Here is a 17,755-nt window from a genome sequence, read left to right as displayed (position 1 = left end):
TCTGCTAGATTCTTTTTATTCTGCTCACAACAGTGAACTCCCCCCACAGAAGGGTTGTGATACGGTTGGATGTGCAGCAGATCTGCAATTGACATTGGTTGATGATGCTCTACTGGGGAGTTTGGATGTGATTAGATCTGTCTAGATGAGAGAATGAAATATCCTGCTCCATTCCAGTTCGTGCTTCGCACTTAGCTTGATACCTCGCTGCTTGGAGGATGAGAGAACTTTCGGCATTTTGCTGTTAGTTTTTGTTGTGCCCTTTCTGGCAAGTATGTTGACAATAGAGAAAAGACAAAACACCTGACTTAACTGTGCCCCTAGTTCATTATTTTGACCATTTTTTTGTTTTTGACGTTCTGCTAAAACAATTTTGACCAACATGAGAGTTAGATTAACATGCTTGTTCGATTTTCTGATTTAAAATCATGCAAGTTAGGTTATGAGCACTGAAAATTTTTCTTTTTGGGTCCAAGAAAATGGTCCAGTTTTGGAAAAATAGAATTATTTTTGAGAGAATTAGTTAACCTCAGTAAAAGTTCTCAAAAACTATTTTTGCAAATGGCCACTGTTTGACCAATGTAGAATTGACTCTTGAGATGCACAACCTTAGATCCAAAAACAATGGAAAATTGCCCCTTGTCTGAAGGACACTGCACGGCAATAGAAAGTTGCCCCTTGTTTGAATAGCACTGCAGCACACTGTATGGCAAGGGAAAGTTGCCCCTTGTTTGAATAGTACCGCAGCGCACTGTAACCAATTCTCATGGTGAAGGTCACAACCGAACTCTTGGATACAAAAATGACAAAGATGACCTGTTCAATCTCATAGACAGGACAGTTGAATTTGAAGTGTTTTATGGCTGGACTTCAGAATGAAGTTGTCTACGTATCCCAAACATAGGAATCAAGCCTTAAGTAGTTCGGGGTTAAGGTACACTCGGGTATTAACCTCTCCTTTTGCGCTCTAACTTTTGCCAAGGCCACCCTTCTGGGTTTTCAACCTTGCGAGTTACGTTCTTCTTTTCTTTTCAATTCTTTTCTACCTTTTTCTTTTTCATCTTTTCCTTTCATTTTCTTCAGTTTTTTTCATTTTCTTTTTTTTCATTCTTTGCATTTTTCTTTTTTTTTTTTTGTTCTTTTTCTTACTCTAACTTTTGCCTGGGTCGCCCTTCCAGGTTTTCGGCCTAGCGAGCCTCTCAAGGGTAAAAGTGTAGCTTTGTCCATGTCAAATGGTTTTGAGATCCTGAAGTCATCTGAATCCAGGAGAATGGCTACTGTTCGCTGATGATGCAAGAGTCCATCCAATGGGGGGGCTGAATTTGCCCCTAGTGTTGTGGATAGGAACTCGGTTATCCCTCAGCAATACTTTCTTCTTTCTTCCCCTCTGGAATTTGGCATTCTTGCTGATCTTTGTTAGCTTGAGAAACATCCCAATTTTTTGACTCTTCGAGCACCTTTGACATTTTTTCCCCTAGTTCGAGGGGTGCTTCTGATCTAGCTTTGCAAGCTTCTTTTGACGACATCTGATCTTCTTGATCTGCCTTCCCTGCCCCTATTTCGAGGGCTGCTTCGAATCTGGCCACACAGGCCTCACATTGTAGTTGACCGTTAAACATTTTGAATTTAAGTTCAAGGTTTAAAAGTGAGGGGTCGAGTCTCGGGGCTGAGAGCAATCCTAAGCTGTACAATCTCAAGAGCGATTCTACATAGGTCTTCACAAGACTGCGCAAAACATTTTTTGAAATCTTTTAAGAAAGCGACTAGTCGTTCGCGCTGAAGACAATGTAGAACTGATCTGGATCAAGCCAGAATCCTTCTCAGTATTCACATTAACAAACATGATCTCATTCATTAAGGGCTTAGCACGCCTCTCTTTCTCTCAATTGATCAAATTTTGCAAAACCCAAAGAATTCCTTCTTCTTCGTTTTTATCACAATGTTGAAAAAGGTTTTGAAAAACTTGGGTCGATGTAATGATTTAAAGGCATAGAAAAGCAGGTGAAAAGCGCTGTCATTTCATTCAAGTTTGCTGGCACAACAGGCTTAAAGCAGAAACAAGCACAAAAGCATGAAAACCACAGATATTTAAATTAGATCTTCTGGTGTAACTGGCTCCCCAACAGAAACAGACTCAAAAGAAAGCGAAAAGACAAACACAAAACAAAATAGTGATATCCAAGGTAACGCCCCCGGGATCACCCGACTCTAACAAAATAGGACTGACTCGATACAACAAGACAGATCCAACTAACTCAGTATGAAAAGACTGACTCTATACAACGGGACAGACTCTAAACGACATAATAAAACTGACTTAATACCCAAGTCAGAAAATACAAAAACCAGCATTCACAAATGCTCAAAACAGTGCGTGCCATACGCCACATCTGGAGCAAACTGAGCGTCGCCCGCAGGTGGTTCATCCCCTGATCACATATTCGTACTATCTCCCAAGTTCACTGATCCAGTAGCGATAGACTTTGTTGAGCTGGTGCGGTGATGACCTTGTTGTCAAATAGATCTTGTACATCATGGCGAAGACGAAAGCAACTGTCAGTGTCATGACCGGTTTGTTGATGGTAGGCACAGTATTTAGTCTAGTCATGCTTTGGAGGGATAGGATCGGGTAGAGGCTGTTGTTCCAACGGTTTCAGATATCTTTTCCTGAGTAAGACCTCTAGAGCCTTTGACAAAGGCATATAAAATGGGAAAAAAACCCTCTTGACTCGAGGTGGATATTTGGTTTTTTGTGAGCTACTTCCGGACGCACCGGTGAATGGGGTAGCTATTTTTGATGCGGTGGTGGTGACCATGCCTACTTTAGAAGATCTTGCAGCTGCATCACCACTGGTGGTCGCGTTCGAACTGCGGGAAAACGCCCTCCTGGGCTGCTCCTTCTCCTGGTCAATGAGGCCCTGCTTCATAGCGTCCTCGATTGTACCCCAATCTCATGTAGATCTGTAAAGGTGGGGAGGAGGAAAACGATCATCTTCTGCATGAGCTTGGGCTGGAGGTTGCGCACAACCATCCAAATCTGATCTTTGTCAACAGGCCTGATGGTCATCATCGAGGCCTTAGCCCTCCAGCGGGTCACAAAACAGGAGAAGCTCTCCTTCGGCTCTTGCCTAGTGGTCTTAAGATCGTGGGTTGTAATCTTAATCTGCGTGTTATAAGAGTATTGAGCTATAAAGGCCTCAGCCATCTCCTTCCAATTCCTCTTGACGGAGTCCTCCAATTTTGCATACCAAATAGCCGCTACACTTGACAGGGTCCGGCCAAACAAGGAAAGCTTCTGTAATCTGGAGAGGCCCATCGGCCTTAGTATATCTGAAAACAACCATAGATGCACCATAGGATCCCCAGACCCGTCAAAGCGGTCTATGTGTGGCATCTTAAATCGGTCCGGCAGCATCACGGCCGAGTCGGTGTACCCATCCTCAATATCCGGAATGGACTTCACACCCTGAGACTTTTTGAATAGCTTTTCAAGCTTGCTCACTTTCAACGCTGTGGGGTCCACCTCGAACTCAAAGGGAGAATCTGGTAGGTTGGTCTGCGCTTTGGATAGCAGAGGTAGGATTGGAGGCAGAGCCGGCCCTATTGGAATGTCCGTATCATCCTGGATGTTAACTGTCTCCCTGAGTATAGGAACTCTTGGTGGGGGAGGAGCCTGGTATGAAGCAGATGCTCCAGTCTACTGCTATAGCTTGATAATTACCTCTTCCTGTTGGGCCATGACCTCAGCCTGTTGTTTGGAAAATTCTGCTTGACGAGCAGCGTCCTGCTGCATGGTTTTCATACTCTCCTCGAGCTAACGCATCATCTCTTCCATTCCTGCCATACTGCCCTGATCTATCAATATATCTGTCTCTGTGGTAAAAACAGATATCTCAACCCAATTGCACACAGGTGAGATGGATAATGACTGCTGATCCGAAGACTGTTGAACTGATGATCTGCGCCTGACTGACCTTTTTACCTTGCCTTTGGCAAAGGAACACTGATTTGCCCTTGAACTGAATCTCTGACCTGACAAAGTCTATCAGCACAAGTCTAACGTACCGGGGGATATTGGAGCCTTCTGAAGCTATGGTTCCAAGATTACCCCTAGCAAAAGAGAAAGCAGGCAGCATCTCAGCCTAATTTCACCAGAACAGGTATGAGCATAGCTGAATGACTGCACTCTCTACTGGATTCTGCCCAAAATTCTTCCCTGTAAACTGATACCCTCAGGTAAAACTGATTCTCCCAAATACTGATGCCCTCAGGCCTGATACCCAGATTTGCAACTGATACATGCATTCCTATAGAGACGCACTCTAAAAGCACATAGCAAGTAAGAGCCAAAACATCCCTATATTGGGGTAGGGTTTCCCTGTCCTATTTTGTCAGGAGCTAGGGTTTCACTATGCACGCAGCGGTTTCAAACAACCTACAATCGGGTAAGCAACCTGTCCTAGTTTGGAATGGTCACTATGGATTCCGAATATGCACTAGGTCGAATGGTCAAAAAGGGTGCCTCGGTAAAAATTAGGGTTTGTGTTCCCATCGTGGCAGAGCCTGTAACCGGTCAGCCTTATGGCACGCTTCTCAAAGCGAGCCTCTGACAAACTGTTCAGGAATAGCAGATGGAAAATACGATGTCCTAGGCGCACCAATGCAAATGCAATGCAAAGAAGCACATAAGTGTAATCAAAACAAGATATCATGAGTTCGAGTCAAGTTCTCTAAATCCCCAACGGAGTCACCAGAAACTGTAGACGTCCCTGAACGTCCCAGGAAAATCCCGTTTCGTCCGAGATTTATCAATCTCGCATTGCACTTTGCGAGATCACAATTCTTAACCTGATCTCGCAAAGTGCAATGCGAGATTGATAAATCACCAAAGAGTCCAAATCCGGCAAATCGTTTTGAAAATTTGATTTTTAGAAAGAAATGCCAAACATGGATTGCTTTGCCAGATATAGAGTCATTACCTAAATATTTTATTTTGGGGGAATTTAGGAAACCCTGACTCATTGCCTAAGGCCATGTGTCCGTCATCACTAAAGTTGCCTCGGCTCGGGAACTTGGGTACGATTAGGGAAGGTCATGCAATGAGCACCCCCGCCCGCTCGATCAAAGATCGGCCTTTACTAACATGATATCTTATTTTTGAAAATATATGTGCTATTATTCCGGTTATTAACCTAGAATTACTATGTGATGCGCACAACATACAAGTATAGACTGGATCGCCTAAGTTGGAACAAAACATCTCATGTTTGTTTTCGAAAGCAGTTTGCTACTCGCAAGTAGGCTAAAATGTGGATTTTGCCACCCTCAAGTGGGTTTAGAAAATATGGTGATTTGCCACTCTTAAGTGGGCTCAAAACTCGCAATCAGTGAATTGTTCCAATTCAAGTAATCCAACCTTCACGCATAGGCATTCAGGCAGGTATATCACATAAGCAGTTGGCCTCATGGCAAGCATGCTATCATGGCAGTCACTCACACACATGCAAGGATGCTAAAGCATAAACACTCACCGAGTACTCCAAGCCAAAACAGAAACTAGTTAGTAATCAATGCATGATCCTAGTTCATGTTAAGATGGCTAATGCGACACATGTGAAATGCAACTAAGATAGGCTCGGCTATTCTAAGATGGCATATGAGATGCTACAAATAACATGTATTTAACTCGAAATTGAAATACAATGCAGTTAGTATGATGCGCCGAGCTCGGTGCATGCAAGACAGACGAATGAATGCAAACATGCGTAGCATAAGGAAGCTAATTGAAACATGCCCTAAAACTAACCGTCGTAAGCTGCTAAATAAAAGGGAGAAAGAAACGGGGGTTGGAAGACATGCATCACACACGCACACTTATTACAAAATTTTCCCTCTCGACGGAGGGTCCGAATAAATAATACAGAACCAACTAGCTAATCTAAGCTAATCTAATTAAACTAGTTATTACATAACGAAATGAATAATAAGCTACAGCTAATTATTATACAACATTAACTAAGTAAGCAATCTAAATGAGCATACAAACTAAATGAATGGGGGCTGCCTTAGCTCTGCTTTGAATGATAAAGGACGCATGCATGCTTGAATTGCCTTGTTCGAAAATCCCTCGTGACGCCCCAACTCGCCTTTGTTTGCAATTGATCTCAAAAACTTGGACAAAGCTTCAGAGAGATGAAACTCCACCTTGGGAATCTCTGGGAAGGCTGCCGACCAGCTTATAGGCATGGGAGACCAACTACCGACCGCCTTTTGTGGTGGAAACTAAAAAACGTGGTCAGCCTGCCAGTAAATCTGGTCGGCCGACCAGTTTCCTCTCCTGGTTTCTGGTTTTCTACAACAAAGAGAAAGAGAGATGCACGGCAAAGTATTTGCAACACATGTGTGCATGACCACTCTCTCCATCATTGCATAAGCTCAAGGGAGTGTAGTCCTCGACCCTCGGGCCACCCATCACTCATTTCGATGCATGATGGCCGAGGAGATGAATTGCACGACTTAATGTAAAATGAATGCACATACAAGCACCTAAAGCCAACAACTCCGTCATAGGTAGTCAAGAGTGTCGGCGATCAGGAATCGAGGCACGTTTCATAATTTCAAGTATGAAACGTCCCTCATTTTTCGTGTTTGGGGCTAACTCCTATCCCAAACACAATGCAACAAACATGGCATGCACAATGCGACTCCAAGTACGCAAGCTAAATGTAATGCAACTAAGTCATGCAAACATGCAAGGAATAACATGCAAACATGCAACTAGCATAAACAATGCTATGAACTAACAATGGTATACTCAATGCACATGACACTTAGCATACACAATGCACATAGAAACTAACATACATAATGAGATGAACAAAGCATGCACAATGCAATGATCAATCATGCGACAACATGGCATACTCAATGCTATGAACTACAATGGCATACTCAATGCAAAATGGACTTAAACCAAAATGGATGGGCCTCAACCACACCCAAATCAATGGCCATAACACCAAAACTAAGGCACCAAATGCAAGGCATGCATGCACATGCATTGGCCTATAAGCTAGGTAATAATAGACAACCCTTAAAGGCACTCAAAGGGTGAAAGAAGTGGGAATATGGCAGGCCTAAATGCTCTGAAATATGATGTTAAGTGATGCCAAATCAAGTATACAACACAAATAAAGCATGCAATGGTGCTCAAAGCTTGAGGCAAGCAAGAGCATTTACACTACAAGTATACAAAACATGAAGCATGTGATTAAGGCAACCAAAAACAGTCCTAGTACATGTTAATATGAGACTAAAGCATGCATGGATGGAAGCCAAAATGTGCTAGCATGAGAGGCATGAGGCATAATGCATACAAGGCAAATAAGGTGGATTACACTACACCTATTAGGACCAAGCACGGGATGACTCAACTAACAAAAATCAGAGTTATATAATGGCAAAATAACCCCAAATAAGTACTGAAATGATGGCTTGCAAGCAAAGGCATGAATGCATACACAATGGCTCATGTTAAGGCATAAAGAGGGAACCCTCCAACGCATTGATTGAGTGACAAATTCAAGTGCACGGCTATGAAACATGGACTGAAATAGCATAACTAATGATGCCAAATCATTGAAATGAGCCAAGTAATGCATGCTAGTGGACCCGATGCAAAAAGCAAACAAGCTAGGTTGAACCAAAGCTATACAAAGCAAGTCATGGATGACCAAGACAACCAAAATTAGACCTTAAACATGGAAAAACATGAACAAAGTCTTCTTGAAGTCAAGTCAAAAGCATGCTAAAAAGACATGTGCCAACATGATGCATGTTAGGCTATTTCATGGGATTGCATGGCAAGTGTATGAAGCATGCAAAGGCCAACCAAACCAAACCAAAACAGAGTCATGACATGGTAAAACATCACCAAAAACATGCTGAAATGGGAAGAAAACAAGCTAGAATAACATGTCAAGGCATGAAGCGTATAAAGCTAGTTTAAGGGATTTACACTACAAGTGTATTAGGCATGCAAGAGCCAACCAAACCAACCCAAAACAGATCTAAGGTATGTTAAAACATCACCAAAAACCTACTGAGATGGCTCGAAATCAAGCTAGAAACACATGCTCAAACATGGAGGCAAATGAAGCATGTAAAGAGGACACAAAGGAGTTTACACAAAGGAGAGAGGGTGACCCTCTCCTTCTTAGGACCTTAAAACACCATCCCCACCATTGAAATCCCTCTAGATTTCAGTGGTGAGAAGGCCAATACAAGGTGGTCCCGAAGCTCACAAAGATGGCACAAAAATGAGGCCAAACAAGGCCTAAGATGGGGTAAACAATCCCAAACACCAAAGTAATCTTAAACAAATCAAAAGCATGCAAAAACACAAATTTTATCAGTTATAAGTTAAGCTCAAAACAGCATACAAGATAGGCTAAAAGCTTAAGCAAGAAAGGGGGATTTAAGGTTCAAAAACTCACCCTTGATGAACTTCTTCAAAGCTGCAACTCCAGCAGGTTTTTTTTTTAGCTTAAACCAAACCAAAAACTCCAGAAACAACCTCAAGATGCCTCAGCAACAAAAGAGTAGTGCTTGGCTAGGAGGTTGTGCGCACAAGTGAAGAGACAAAGCACTTTAAGGCACAAAATATGGAGATATAAAGGGAGATATATGCTCAAGCCTTAGGCAAAATTCAGAACCCTAAGAAGGGAGAAGGGCCTTCCCTCTTATAGAGAAACAACTCTCAAGCTTCTTGGACAAGCTAAGAGCTTGTTTAAATCCCTCCATACACGTGTATAGAGGATACAGTATGTGCCCTCCAACTGGCACAGCTGACATCCATTTAGTCAGACAAAACAGGAGGAAACCTGCCGACCAGAAAAGGTGGTCGACCCGCTAGTTTTAGTGGTCGGCCGACCACCCAAAGTGGTTTCCCTAAAAAAAAAAGTGTTGGCCAAGGTAATTGGTGGTCTCCACACTGAAAGCAAGCCAATGGTAGGGTGGGAAATCAGAAAATGTGGCCCAAAGACCAAGAAAACCAGTTTCCCGACCAGAAAACTGGTTGGCGGGGAGAAAAGTGGTCTCCAAGAAAAAAAGCTGGTTTCCCATCCTTGTACCACTTCCAAATAAGGAAAACAAGGTTCGTGCCAAGAACGAACCAACACGGATGCAAAACAAGAGTTCGGGAGGCAAGACGCGCGGCCGGGGGCCTCGAAAACTGGCTGTTGAGCACAAAAAGTCGCGTACGACCACAAAAGTGGTCTCTCGGACCACAGTGTCCCTCTAGACAGAGGAAACAAGGTGTGTTCCAAAAAACGTGCCAAACGGAGAATGTTGTTAAGCGGTCCCGAGCCGAGGCGCACGGCCGACGGCTCCGAAAACCGGAAACTAGTCTCCAAACGGGAACAGTGGCCTATGACCACGAAAAGTAGTCTACGACCACTGAGAGATAGTCTACAAGACCTCTCCCTCCCTCCGAGAAAAGAAAACAAAACTTGGTCCGCGGACCCAGTCAAAGCACGAAGAGTTCAGAGGCCCGGAGGCAAGGCTCTCAGCCAAAAACTCTGAAACCTCAAAACGAGCACGATATACACTATCACCGAGCGCTCAATCGGTGACGTCTGAGTCTTAAGGTTGGTAAAAAATGGGGTGTCTGCAATTTCATACTTAAAGTGATGAAACGTGTCTCATTTCTTAGTCATCGACACCCTTGATCATGCATGATAGGGTAGAGGTTCATCGAGTCTTATTTTTGCATTCATTGACTTGTACAAACTTGGCTTCTTTGCCATCGTGCATTGCAATGCTCGGTTGGTGGCTCGAGAGTCGAGTACCACACTCCTTTGAGCTTGAGAAATGATAAGGAGGGTGGTTGTACACATATATCCCGCAAAGACCTTGCTTTGCCTCTGTTGTTCCCTGTTTGCAGCAAAATTGGAGAATGCAGAAGCAAGTGGCCAACCTGCCAGAGCAAGTGGCCTACAGCCTCCTTAAGTGGCCGACAGTTCTCAGGCTCAGAGGTGGTCCAAAGCTATTCTGTTTCTGGAGCAAAAACAACTTGGAGATTGGATCGGTGTTCAGGAATCAAGGCGAATGCAAATAGAGGCAACCAGTGGCAAGGCGACGGATTTTCGGGAGGAAGCCGATCGAGCATGCTTGCATCCCCTCGCCCCGAGGCCTTTTAACTGTTTTGCTTAGCTGGTTAATTCATTGGTTCTGTACTTAAATAGTTAATGTGCTTAGCTAATTGGTTTGTGTTGTAATAATTAGTTAACTTGAATAGTTAGTTAATTAGTTGATTTGTAATAGTTAGCTTAATTAGCGTAGCTAGTTAGATTTCATTTCATTTGGACCCTCTGTTGAGAGGGCAAATGTTGTAATAAGTGTGTGTGTGTGTGTAAATGTCTTCCAACCCCACGTCTTTCTCCCTTTTATTTACCCGCTTTCAGTGGTTAGATTAGGGCATATTTCGATTAGCATGCCTTATGCTATGCATGTTTGCATCGTCCATTTGTCTTGCATGAACTGGGCTCGGCGCATCATACAAACTGCATTGTATTTCAATTCTTATTTGAATACATGTATCAATTGTCGCATTCGTATGCCATCTCAGATAGCCGAGCCTATTTAGTTGCATTATTGTATGTGTTGCATTAGGCACTTAACATAGTTAGGATCATGCATGATTTCTAACTGGTTTTTTGTTTTGGCTCGGAGTACACTGTAAGTGTTACGCTTTAGCATCCTTGCATGAGTGTGAGTGTAGCCATGTTGGCATACTTGCCATGAGGCTATGTGCTTATATGCTTAACTACATGAATGCCTGTCGATAAAGGCTTCATTACTTGAATTGGAACAATTCATCAAAATGTGAGTTTTAAGCCCACTTGGAATGGCAAATCATCATGTTTTAAGCCTACCTTGTTTGGTGGCAAATTCGCATTTTAGCCTACTTGCGAGTAACATCTTCAAACCATTTTCGAAAACAAACATGAGATGTTTTGTTCCAAATCAAGCGATTTAGTCTATACTAGTGTATTCTGCGCATCACATAGTAAATTAGCTAATAATCAAACAAGAACACATGTGTTTTCAAAAACAACATATCATGTTTAGTAGAGGCCGATCTTTGATCGGGCGAGTGGGGGTGCTCATTTCAGGACCTTCCCCTCTCGTACCCAAGTTCCCGAGCCGAGGCAACTTTGGTGATGACGGACATGTGGCCCTAGGCACGAGTCAGGGTTTCCTAAATTTTCTAAAACAAAATATTTAGGTGGCGACTCTGAAATCTGACAAAGTAGTCCATGTTTGGCGCTTTTTGATTAAAATCGATTTTTCAAAATGATTTGGCAGATTTGGACTCTTTGGTGATTTATCAGTCTTACATTGCACTTTGTGAAATTAGATTCAGAACCGTGACAGGAGTCCGAACTGTAGTAGCTAGAACCCAATTTGCGCCCTCTCCGAAAGGGGGACCGCGCGGAGAGAGTTCGGGTACAACATCTGATCACGAAATTGACTTGATTTATGTGTAATTTGGAATTTTTAGAAATTTATGGTAAGTTTAATTGAAATCCTATTCGGAATCGAATAATTAGAATTTAATAATGCCAATTAGCTAACTTATGCCTAGCTTAATTAAGTCCACTAAACTAAGCCTATATAAGGCTTCTTGATTACAACACTCTCATTTTGTCATCTTTAGAGAGCAAAATGTGTGGAGGAGGGGGGAGGGACAGAGAGAGAGAGAGAGAGAGAGAGAGTCAAGTGTAAGAGTTTGAGTTCAAGAGAAAGAGAGGTTGAATTGGGAAGAAATTTGGAGCATTTGACTTATGAGCTTAACCAACTTAGCATTTAAGCATAATTGATCATTTAAGGTAAGAATCAACCTTTTAGCCTTGTAATTAAGTCACTTTGCACATGAATTCAAAGAATTAAGTTAAGTGATGCAAGAATTGAGTTGATGGATTAGAAAGGAAGATCATACTCTTGCATGCAAGCATAATTCATGAAGTTTTGAGTTTGATTACAAAGAATTCCCACATGCATGTGTTCATCTTGCCTTTATTTTGAGAATTCATGAAGTTTCATACCAAATTACTTCAATAGCTCATGTTTTGAAAGCTTTGAAGTCAAGAAATTACATGCATGTTATGTTTTCAACATTTTAAGTTTCATTTTGAACAATTGGCATGCTTTTGGGTCTTGATTTAATGATCTTTAATTCTCAATGTTTTCCAAGTTTAGACTTGTTTTCTCAAGTTTTGGGCCCAAAATGATGTTTTTTGTGTGATTGAATTGGAGCTTTGAAGTTGGATGAGCAACCTAGAAATTCCAAAATTCTGCCTCTTTGCTTAAGCGACTGAAGTTGCGCTCGAGCAACCATCCTTTGTTTTGTGCTTGCTCTAGAGCAAAGAAGTCTAAGCTCAAGCGTAAAATTCATGCTCCTAGAAGTGATACAAAGTTTTGCAGATGGCTCGAGCGATAAGAGTTACACTGGAGCGAGGACCCTATTTATTTAGTAGTCCGCTCGAGCGATTGTCGCACGTCCATCGAGCGTAGGAAGCGACACTCGAGCAAGGTGCCCTGTTTTTGAAAATTTTGCTAAGTGTTTCAAAGTACATTTTGGCATCCTCATCGCATCCTAGGCATTCCTAGGACATAATTAAGGCACAATAATGAGGATAAGACTTAAAAAAACACTAAGAACGAAATGAAATAAGTTAAGTACTATCCAAGTGTGTGTTTCAATAAGTGTATCTATTATATATTTATGTAGGTCAAGCGCCGTGAGTAGTTTGATCCATTTGTTCTACTACCAAAGCTATCTGTGAGTAATTACTCTGTAAAGTTATGTTTGACTGTAATTATTTTCTAATGATATGAAACGATCAGTTTTTTGAAATGCTATGTTTTGTATAAATGAATGATGATTCAATTCTTTGAGACGTATTTGTGGTATCCTTAGCAGAGGCCCTCGTCTAGGGAACATAATATTGTGACTTATGTTCATGAGGCCTTCGCCCGGGGGAGATAATACCGTGGCATTGGCCCTCATCCGGGGGAAATAATACCATGGCATAGGCTCTCGCCCGAGGGAAACAATACCGTGGCCCACGTATGGGATATGTTACCCGGTACCGAAGGTTCCATTATGGAACTTGATATGCTTGATCAACATGATATATTAATGCTAATGGATGTACCATGCTTGATTTGAATACGGTTATGACTATGTCCGATTTGAAATCTGAATTTGATATGGACATCATTGATTAAAATCTTTACTTTGTTATTATTCACTAGGTTTCCGTTCACTCTATTATTTATGTATGTAGATGAAAAGGCGCGTGACCAGGCTCAGTGATGATTGCCTGAAGGTCTATTTTGTCGGCCAACCTTTGTGCCTCCCGAGGAGGTTCTGGAAAGAGTTTAGTGGTCTAGTTTTGCGAACCAAGTTATAAGATTAAAACTTTTTTGTTTTGTGAACAATTCTTTTGTCTTATTATATGTGTAATAGCAATGTAGAATGGATGATTACATGACGTCATATGTAAGTTTATGTACACAGAGTTTTAACTTCATGTCCCATGTTTGTCTACACAGCTCAATGAACTATGTATGTTTAATATCTATTTGCTTCCCCTTTATTATGTGTTAATTTGTTTAGAGGCCTTTGGTAATCCTAGGATTATTGGTCGGTTACGACGCTAAACCTTTAGGGGCAGGTTTGGGTCGTGACAGAGTAGTATCAGAACACACGTTATACCTCACACACGGGTCCCTTTGAGCTATAGGATGTCTTAGAAAAGAATTAGGGACATTACATCTGCATGTGTGAGTGTGTGTAAATTCTATAGATAAGAAACCGACAATAAGAACATGTGAATTCGAAATAGAATGAACTGAATGTAAACCTTGAGAAAAGAACTATTGCCTCTGTTTACTATTACTTTTGTGTACCCATAGCAAATGGAAAATATAAGAAGTGATGGTACAGCTGAATCCTCTGAGGTTCACACGAGTCGCATGGAACAAATGTTGCAGCCTTCACAAAATCATTGAGGTAACAACCTTTGTCCCCTCCGCCTCCACCAATACAAATTGAGCCGGATAACAATGATATCATCAACCTAACTCAGAAGTTTATGAAGATAAAACTACCAACTTTCTTGGGTGGTATTGAACCATTAAAGGCAGAGACATGGTTACTTGAAATAGAGAAACTACATGAAGTATTTCCCTGCTCCAAGACTCAAATGGTGCTCTTGGCCACCTATACTTTAAATGATGAAGCCCAAAGATGGTGGTTGCTAATCTGAAATGATAATGGGAACATGACATGAGTTCAATTCAAGGAAATCTTCTACGACAAGTACTTCCCTTAATGCTTTCGGGACCAAAATTTCTGAATTTCAAGAACACAAGCAGGGCAATATGTCAATAGCTGAATATGAAGCTAAGTTCACTAAATTGGCCCGGTTTGCTCCACACATGGTAGATACCGATTACAAAAAGGCATGAAAATTTGAAGGAGACTTGACTTTGGAGGTGTTTGATTGATTCGACATATTGAAATTGCCTACGTATGTGGACATGCTCGACTGAGCTTTAATGGAAGAAGCTAACTTAGCAGCTATAAAACAAACCAAAGCCCCAATAACAACGGAATGGAGAGGTAAGAGGTCTGGGAACAAGTTTAAAAAGAGCATCTCCTTTGGAAGCAAAAAGCAAAACACGGGGTCTACAAGTAACTCAAGTCAGAGCAGTGAGTCTATTTTAGTTTGTCTTGATTGTGAAAGGAATCATAGGGGTGTGTGTTACCGTGCATCTAGTTCTTGTTATCAGTGTGGCAAAGTTGGCCACATAATGAAAGATTGTCTACTTAGGTCTGAGAATGCCAATCACCCCGCAACAAGTTCAGCCGAATTTACTTTTGTATCGAGGTCAAATGCAAGAACTAATGCCAGAGGTAACACTGGGAATGAAACGTTAAGGCAAGGTGCTCACACTAGTACCTGGGGATATGTAGAACACCGAGTTTGTGGTGTCAGGTATAATTTCCATTTGTGCCCAAAATGCATGTCTTGATAGATTCTGGTTCTACGCACTCTTTCGTGTCACATGCCTTTTCCCGAAAATTAACTAGACCTTTAGAACCCATGAATTATTTATTGTCTGTATCTAAACCATCTGGGGGTTCTATGGTATGTGCTTATGTTTATTCGGCATGTGATACTGTGATTGGTGATATGACATTGTATGTTAATTTATTGCCTTTGGGTATTGATCATTTTGATTGCATACTAGGTATGGACTGGTTAACGAAGTATTATGCAACTATTGATTGTGTGAATAAATCTGTTGTATTTGGTTCACCTAGTTTACCTGAGTTTGTGTTTGCTGGGAATGAGGTAGTTCCACCCCCATATTTGATTTCTGCATTGAAAGCTGTTAAACTGCTTAGGAAGGGATGTAGAGGTTATATGTACTGTGTTTTGGCTGGGACTTCTGATAGTCTTAATGTTGGAACTATTCCTATTGTTTGTGAATTTCCCGATGTATTTCTGAATGAATTGTCTGGGGACTTGATTGATAAAGAGATTAAATTTACCATTGATGTAATACTTGGAACAAAACCAATTTCCAAAACCCCATATAGAATGTCAACTTCTGAATTAAAAGAATTGAAAACTCAACTTCAGGAACTGTTAGACAAGAAGTTTATTCGCCCAAGCACTTCACCGTAGGGTGCTCCAGTCTTGTTTGTCAAAAAGAAAGATGGATCTTTGAGACTGTGTATAGGCTATCGGGAATTGAACAAAGTGACTATCAAGAACAAATACCCATTACCCCGAATAGATGATCTATTTGACCAACTCCAGGGAGCACAAGTGTTTTCTAAGATAGACCTTAGATCCGGGTATCACTAGCTAAAAGTTAAGGTATAAGACATAGAGAAAACTACATTCAGAACTAGATATGAGCATTACGAGTTTTTGGCAATGCCATTTGGGGTAACTAATGCACCTACAACGTTTATGGACTTAATGAATAGGGTTTTCAAACAATTTCTTGATGAATTTATAGTTGTATTTATTGTTAATATTCTAATTTACTCCAAAAGCAGGAAAGAACATGAGAATCATCTGAGAACTACCTTACAGATCTTGAGAGATAAGAAGTTGTATGCAAAACTTTCCAAATGTGAATTTTGACTTGATAGTGTAGCATTTTTGGGAGATGTAATCAACAAAGATGGCATATCAGTTGACCCGCAGAAAATTGAGGCTATTGTTAACTAGTCGAGACCAACTAATGTGTCCGAAGTTAGAAGCTTTCTGGGACTTGCTGGCTACTACCGCAAATTTGTAAGAGATTTCGCTAAACTTTCCATGCCATTGATGCAGTTAACTCAGAAAAATATACCATTTAATTGGACTGATCAGCAGGAATCAGCCTTCCAAGAATTGATGACTAGATTAGTAATTGCACATATCCTAACGTTGCCCAACAGAACCGATGGGTTTCAGATTTACAGTGATGCTTCCGATAAAGGCTTGGGGTGTATATTAATGCAACATGTGAAGGTGATTGCATATGTTTCTTGACAACTCTGACCACATGAAAAGAACTACCTAACTCATGATCTTGAACTGGTAACGGTGGTGTTTGCCTTGAAAATTTGGCGACACTATCTGTATGGTGTGACTTGCGAGGTGTATACTGACCATAAAAGCTTGAAATATTTCTTTACTCAAAAAGAACTGAACATGAGACAGAGATGATGACTTGAGTTGATAAAGGACTATACTTGTAAATTATGTATCATCCGGGGAATTCAAAGCCTCAAAACTTGTGTTTTTGGTACAAAAACTTGCAAAATCATTATATAACATGAAAATACTTCCAATTTGAAACCATTTGTTTGAAATCATGCTTCAATTGTCCAAGTTCAAGCTTAAATTTTCAAGTTGAAACCATGTATGTTATAAATTGAGCCTCCTACATGTTAAAACACCACTAAGTGATATGAAATGCATGAATTCATGGATGATCTTCAATTTCTGTATCTAAATTGTCAATTCGAATAGATATTCCATGTAATGACAGATAATCACAAAATTAAGCATGTAATTACATAAATAAACACATAATCATGAAATTTGACCTAGTAAAATATCATTATACACTAGTTCGGAGGTTAGGGTCATCACAACTACAGCTGCTTCTAATATCGAAATAGAAATAAGAGCATATTATGATAGACCTCATTGTTGGACTGTCTCGCTCCTCTCGAGGTATGGACTCTATCTGGGTAATTGTTGATCGTTTAGCTAAATCCACACATTTCTTGCCTATCAAAACTTTTTATAGTGCGGATAAATTGGCTAACATGTATGCGAATGAGATTGTGAGATTACACGATGTACCAGTATCTATTGTATCTGACAGAGATCCTAAATTCACTTCAAGATTCTGACAGAGTTTATAGCAAGCTTTGGGAATTGAGTTGAGACTGAACAATGCTTATCACCCACAAATAGATGGCCAATCTGAACGAACCATTCAAACCTTAGAAGATATGCTCAGAATGCGTGTGTTAGACTTCTAAGGAAATTGGGAGACCTACTTACCATTAGTTGAATTTGTGTATAATAACAATTAGCACTCGAGTATCGGTATGCTCTTTATGAAGCTTTATATGGTAGGAAATGATGTTCTCCAATCTGTTGGGCTG

This window comes from Camellia sinensis, chromosome 8 (genome assembly GCF_055761805.1).
Source record: "Camellia sinensis isolate YWXY chromosome 8, ASM5576180v1, whole genome shotgun sequence".
NCBI lineage: Eukaryota > Viridiplantae > Streptophyta > Magnoliopsida > Ericales > Theaceae > Camellia > Camellia sinensis.
The sequence above is the reverse complement of the archived record's forward strand: the minus strand, read 5'-3'. Positions refer to the sequence as shown.